Genomic DNA, 7,656 nt, shown 5'->3' on the forward strand with positions numbered 1-7,656 from the left:
TCTTGACTTAATAACTGTAATTCTCTCCCTTTTTGCTGGCTCACAGGCAGAGACTGCATCAGCCATAACTCAAAATTGTGAACAGATGACTAGATTACTTACTTGAACTGTACTCAATCATTACATCACCCTTATAGTGAAAATCACAGCACTGGCTCCCCATAAGATTTTGCATCCACTTTAGGGTTTGGCTCCAGAGCTACTGGGTTTACTCACTTGCTCCAGCTTACCTAAAAGAGCTGCCTGGGCCCCATAGACATCCTCAGACTCTGAGATCAGTCGGTGCCGATTTATTGATCATTCCAAAGCTCTGACTAAAAACTGCTGGTGTTGAAGGCTTGGCTCCTCCAAACGTATTTTGTGGAAATCCCTGCAACCTTCATCCAAGAAGGGGGAGGGAAATGAGGGGGAAATAAATCTGCTAAACTGTCCAAACACAAAGAGAAAACATTTTCTTGAAGCTGACAACAGCTTGACCTCAGCAAAGGGAGAGCTCAGATATTTCTTTTTTTTTTTTTTTTCTTTCATGAAACCCTTTCGGTGTAATCTTTGCACTCAGAAATTTTCCTGACTCAGGAATAGCTGAGGGTGCTAGACAGGGTGCAGATATGAGCAATGAAGAGCCACAGGACTGCAAAAGGCAAGTCAGAGTGCCCAGCCATGGAGATAAGCCCCTGGGATAGCCCCTGCTTCCCGACAGCAGCCATCCCTGGGATGGGATGCTCAGAACCTCCAGGCACCTCCAGCACAGCCATGACTCAGTGCTGGCTGGTTTTTGCAGCAATCAAAACCCTGTCAGAGGTGCTGACCTTTCCCCACAGTAGAGTCAGAGCCGGCTGACTCAATTTGTCCCACTGTCTGTCAGTGGTTGTTCCTCTGCGGTTCCCCCTGCGGTTGTCAGAACATTGGCCATGACCCCTCCTGCCTTTCTCACCCTCATGGTGGTGTTTGGAAGTGAGCTACATTGAGCAACATGTTTCCTCTCCCTCAGCTAAAAGCAGCTCAGGACAAGCTCAAGGTCATGTAAACCACGAGTCGGGGCACCAGTAAAGGCTTTCCAGCACCATCCTCGATGCACAGCCACCCCTCCTGCAATGGGGGGCACTGCTGCCCCACTCCATGTGGGGGGAAACTATCCCTGAAATGCTGCAAGCTGGCAGCCTGGGGCTCATTTCAAAAGAAGAAATATCCACATAATGAAAGCCACCATTTATGACTAATTGGCCCCTCTCTAAGCAGGTTCACCAGACGGGTCAAGGTCTGCATGTTCAGGAATGGAGAGAGGGACGGTTTCTCTGTCCACAAGCCAGGCCAGTTCAGGCCAATGGTTCAGTTGCTCATATGGTCAGCTTTTACTGTCATAGTCACACACTGTGAATCCTCCAGCCTAAGGACCACTAAGTGCAATAGAGGAAAAAGAAATAAAAAGAGAGGAGGAGAGGTTCAGCGAGGTTCGGAGAGGAGATCCTTTCCAGATATCCACCCCAGAAGAGGTGTCTTCCAACTTTGTAGTTTTGAAGATTTTCTCTTTAGAAAAAATTACCAAAAGCACTTCCATACTCCATGAAACTCAGGAAAGGACACTGACATGCTGAAGGAGAAAGGTCTCACTGACTGTGTGAAGCAATTCAGGCCAAAGCCAGAGACTTCCTCTAGCAGTTGGGCGGTAGTATCCTTTTCCATAATATATTAGATGTAAAAGGAGGAACTCAGCACACGCTCTGAGATGGAAACAGCTTCAAAGGGAATAAACACTGTGGCCACTTCCCCCACGCAAATGCCCACCTACCACCTTTCCTGATCCCCCTGAGCAACAGATGGCTGACAGCCACGGGACATATCAGAGAGCCAAGGGGGAGAGACCTCTGGCAGCAGTTCACAGCAAGGGGTTGGTGGTGGCTTCCCAGCTACCACAGAATCATAGAAACATAAAATCACAGAATCACAGAAGCAACTAGGTTGGAGAAGACCTCTGAGATCATCGAGTCCAACCTTTGACCTGACATCACCTTATGAATTAGACCATAGAACCATTACTGTTGGAAAAGACCTCTAAAATCATTGAGTCCAACCACCAGCCCACCACCATCATGTTCACCACTAAACCACATCCCCAAGTGCCACATCCACACGTTATTGTCCCACCACACCCTCAGGATGGGGCTTGGTTCAGTCCTCCATGGGGTCAATGGTAGGAGCTTCAGCATTCCAACCTTTGCCTTGGTTCTCCCCAGGTAGGATTTTGGGACTTAAAGGCACCCTACTCTAGCATGGTACAGCTTTGGCACAAGCCATGCACATGTCTGAACCTGCAGGTTGTCCACCCCAATATTAGCCCTTCCCTCTTCTAAACACTGCCACATGTATTTTTGCATTCTCCCTTGAAGCTTTTCTAATCACAGCAGGGCTACAGGGAAGCCTCAGGAATGGCTTCATAAGCTCAAGATGTCACACAATAAATGCCAAATGTTATTATCGAACACAACTTGTAGACACAGGCAGGGTTGGCAGAGGTGCCTGAGTTTAGGGAGGGCCCCCAAACAGGCTCTAGACGTGTTTAGCTGCAAGGCTCCAACACTGCTTCACACAATCCTGGCAAAAGCTGTGATTCTGTCTCCACTCACCCAGGGAAAGGCAGGTTTCAAGTTAACTGCTCGGGGCTTGCTGTGAGTGTTCATGTGATCCCCAGCCCATCCAGATGTAGCTCCATTCATTCCCACCCTACAGATGGCCAGAGCAATCCACTCCCTGTCATGTGTAATGAAGGGCAGGAAGGAGTGAGGATTTTTGACATGTTTAAATATTATCCAAAACAAAGAAATAGCTCAAAAGCCAGGGATGCATTTAAATAAAATAAAGCTGCCAGAAAAATCCCATATTTGTTACAGTTCATTCCATTTCATCCTCAGAGCCATTCCTCTGCAAACATGGCAGCTCCAGTAGTTTGGTGTCCAGATGTTCCCTGTCATACACTCTCACTGCATCATGCCTTTTTTTCCTGATGTGACTCCTCAGAAACAGTGAACTCGGATTCCAGGACAACCTGAGTACACTTTTCCATAATGAGGGGCGATTGAAAAAACACGGTTGTTGACTTGGCGAGTGAAACACGGGCTTTTTTGTTCTTCTCTTCATCTTTTTTAATTCTCCAGCTGGCTGGTAATCCAGCATCATCAACATCTTTTTGCATTTTATTCCTTAAGCCATTCATATTATACACATTCCTGTTTTTAAAATACAGATTTTAGGAGTGATTTGATGTGGCTTGGAATAGTGACATGCTTACACATCTATAAAAAATTCATTAACTTGGGGGGAGAAAAAGAAAAGATTGCATCTTTTATTTTCTTTTCTTCCCTTTTCTTCATTTCCAGCATATGAAATTATCTGCTGGTCATTTAGGAACCGCAATGTCAAAATGTGGTCGCCCCATAGGGAGCAAAAAAGACAGTTCGTCTTTGCAGTTCTCAAGGCAGCTGTTAAGAAGTAGCTTTGGCAAAGTCCAAAGCCAAATTGATCCTTGAGCTGCTATGTTTAAAGGCTATGTTAGCGATTCTGTTCACTGTTATTGAGAACACCTTTTCCCACAGTCCTTAAATCTGCCAAATCCTAACCAAAAGATGACGCTGCACAGCCCCTTTGTTCCAACCTTGTGAAATCCCAGTCTCCCAAGTTACAGTTGCCAATTGCTGCTGTCTCTAGGTTCAGTCATTCTTGGACCTCTGGTGAGATCAGCAAAAAAAATTCCAATTTTGGAACCTTTTTCAGGAACCCTGAAGTATCTAATTCATCTAAGCCATAAGGTGATAACTTGGTGTCCAATCCACTGAAGGATTTGAATGGTTAAACTCTCCCTGAACTCAGGAGTTTAGGCACCTAAAGGGGAAATTTGGAATGTAGAAGAGAGTTGAAATGTCCTGTGATCTTATGCAAAAGTTCTGCACAACTTTCTTTGAAAGTGTCATGCTAGTCTGCAGTCGTCCTCCTTGTGCTTAATTGTGCCTTATATGTAAATATGACGAAGTCATACTTATGGGAGGGTTTTTTGTTGCACAGACAGTTCACAAATTGGCCACTATGAAGCTTGAGAGAGAAATCAGAAGCCAAAAATATTAGTTCTGCTCAACCTAAAATGTATGTAGACTTCTGGCAAAGATACCCTTCAAATATGGGCCCATTTTCACCAGTAGTGGTGAAAAACCCCATTCCAGGTTGCTGGTTCCTATGGAAAAGCTTTTAGCGGCTTCTCTTATTACCACTGTATTAAGGTCTATTCTTTCACCACTACATACAAAGTACATATAAACTACTCCTTTCTCACATCAGAGGAAAATGTTTTGATCTTGGAAAAGCAACGAGTGATAGAATGTTCTGCCAGTTTCTTGATACGAAAATAATCTTTTATTTTCTAGGGTAACTTTTTCTTCAGACAAAAAGCCCTAAATTTCAGATTTTGTCCTCTAGAAATATTTGTATCTGACAAGTATTTTTAATTAAGATTATTTTATTCATTACGAGATTATTGTAAATCCCACAAGATATTCATATTTATATCCAGAGTTGTATTGAAAGGACAATCTACAGGATAAAAAGGAAATGCCATCTGACTTTTCCTGTTATTTAATGTCTTTTACTGGATTCCTTCTGTTCTCAGCTTGTCATGACACTGGATTTAAAGAACAGTGGTGTAGAAATTGAACCTCGGCCCATTTTGATACTATGCTGCCTACAAGTCAGGTGCACAAGATTGTGAGGAAGGAGATTAATTCTAACTGCTTTGTCTCTGTGACATGAATTTCATACCAACATCAACTTGAAGGTCAGGCACACCATTACATTAATAGAATACTTAAGCATGTGCTTCAGTTGAGGCCCCAAGATCTCTTGATAAACTTGGTCTTCAAGAGTTTAGTACATACTTAATTCTTTAGCAAATAATATGGCATTATAAAGATGTCCTCTTTTCTCCTGCTTGAGTTGCTGTCAAAATCAAAGGGTGAAATATTGCACTGTCCTGTAAGAGCTGGAACTTTCTAGATTCAGGCCTGAACGAATATATTATGCAAAGATCTGATCTCCAGCAGTTTGTCTCTAAAGTGACAGGGATATTGCATGAAATACAACTTGCATTCAAGCAGTATCAAGGCTGCAAAAGAGAATATAAAACAGTCTCAAAGTTTTATTTTTCATTCACACACAAGACAGGATTTTCAGCAATCAGTTAGCACTAACATGTATAATTTAATATCCAGTATGTATAATGACTTCAAGCCAACCTGAAGCACCAGAATCTGTCATTCACTGGCTTTGAGCCCCTCAATACGATGGGGAGAGTCCATTGATTTGCTTCCAGCCAGGGTTTGTGGTTGTCTCACGCCTGTCTTAGATTGTTCACAAGATGACAGTCTAACACCATAAAATTTTATTATTTGAACTATCAAAAACTTGGGGCTGTCGATTTTTGTTTCAGCCCAAAATTGCCTTTGAGATTTTTATTTTTCAGTCCATCTGAAGTCACCCAAAAATGACTTTGAAGATCACATGAAAGGGAAACAGAAAGGACCAGCTTTGATGGGAACAATACAATGAAGCTATTAAGGACTGAGGACAGGGCAAATGACTCACATGCCATATAGTAGCAGTAACTAATAAAAACAATTAATAATAATAAAGTCAGAGAGTCAGAGGGCCAGTCAGTGGCTCAGTGACCTCACATATGAGCAATCATCAACTGGATTGACATTTTGGTCTGTCTGGAGAATAAAGGCTGAAAGAAGATTATCACTAGATTCTTATAATTGTTTTATGAACCCCCTGGTGAATGCAAACAGGGACTAAACAAGAGCCTTTCTTACATAAGTTGGCAATTACAGTCTTGGCAGGCCAAACAGTAGTTTCTAGTCTTTCGGCAATGAAGTCTAACGCTCTAAGCAGATCTCTTTTTCTTTTTTCACTCTCTGGTCATGTTTTCTCCAGCTGGTAAACATGAGTCAGGAATGTGTCCCCTCTGGGGGAGGGGAGAACTGTCTGTTAAGAAACCAGTTCACTCTAAAACAGGACCTCTTCATGCACATAAATGTCAAGGAAAGCTCAGTCCATGTTAGTTGATGTTATCTCTGACTTTGCAGTGTAGCTTACACTGGAATGGGATATAAACCCATCAGACCATCTCTAACCAAGTAACACCCAGAACGGTGACTTTTCCCACCTGATTATCTCGGATACTTGCAGCTAGAGCAGCCTGGACTCCACTGTGGACCACACACCTACAGGAAAGCTACCCATCCCACCCCACCTGCCTATTTCCCACAAACAGGAGGCTGGAATTGCAGGGGGAACTGCATATGCTTCCTTCTTCTTCATCCTCCTCCTCCAAATGGAGCACCTAAAACACCAAGTTTTTCTAATAAGAAACCTTGAGTAACCTGTTTTTACCTCACGGTTGACCCTGCTTTGAGGAGACCTCTTGAAGTCCTTTCCAATTGGTATTATTTATGCTCCTACAATATTAAGCTATTTTGACGTGGATATCTTTTACTGTGTTAGACTAGAGAATACAAACTCCACCATGAGCTCCTGATTTACTCTGTCTTCCAGTCACTGCTACACACCTTTACTACAACATCATAAGAGATACAAGAGATATGAGCGCATAGGCAGCACCTGAAATAGGACAAGGTGATGTCTTTGTGATATAGTCATACCACTTCAAGGGTCATCTGTTTGCCAGACAACTTAACAAAGCTTCCTGTGTTCCCAAGGAACAGATCCAGGCTCTTCTGAAGGTTTCAGAGAAGGCGTTTGGCTTAGGGATGGTCCTTCAGGCAGTGGAGGAGTTTCTCTGTGAACTGTGAAAGCTGCATGGAAAGACCTGTCAGCTGACTTGAGAGTCTAAAGATGGATAGGGTAGACACCATACTTGATTAAGTGTGCTGAGCTCCCTTCCCAAAAAATTATCTGCAGGAAGGAAGAAGTGCTCAGAGGTGGGGGTGGGAGAAGGAAATGAAAAAATATCTGAAAGCTATGACAAGAAAAGATGCGGGACTATACAGATAAGAACCACAGATATGATGCAGATGGTGATGTTTCTTATTTTCTTGAAGCATGGGGAAAGTTTAGGAAAGTATCAAACTTTTGTTATTGGCTGATCCTGAATTATCTTAGACTCTTGACTGGTGGATTGCACATTCTGAAGGAAATTTCAAGAGCAGAAACATTGAGGCAGCTTGTCCTTGCTAGGCCCTCCTAGATAAGGAGGAGATCTGGGGCTTTGTCTTCTGATCTGGTAAAGCTCAGGTTTGTCCCTCTGTATGCAGGAGCACCATTGAAGAGAAGGGGCAAGAGGACTCCTCACCTAATGGGTCAACATCTCAATACAAAGTCTGCTGGTAGACAGGAAACATGAGAGGGACTGTGAACACCTACAGTCTATTGGGACGAGGAGAGGGGTCAAAACCCAGCCACACTGGGAGGAGAGGTTTCTAACAGGCCAAGTCTGATGTCTCAAGAGGGAGAGAAGATGTCTAGGAGAGGACCAAGTCCTGCTTCTCATGCAGGTGCCAGATTCATAAAAATATCTGGTTAAGAAAGAAGAGAGTTGTAAACATTTGTCACTCAGGGGCAGGTGGGTTTGGTGTCTGTTAATTGGGTGGAGTT

The sequence above is a fragment of the Corapipo altera genome, unplaced genomic scaffold (genome assembly GCF_003945725.1).
Source record: "Corapipo altera isolate COAL_440 unplaced genomic scaffold, ASM394572v1 116, whole genome shotgun sequence".
NCBI classification, from domain to species: domain Eukaryota; kingdom Metazoa; phylum Chordata; class Aves; order Passeriformes; family Pipridae; genus Corapipo; species Corapipo altera.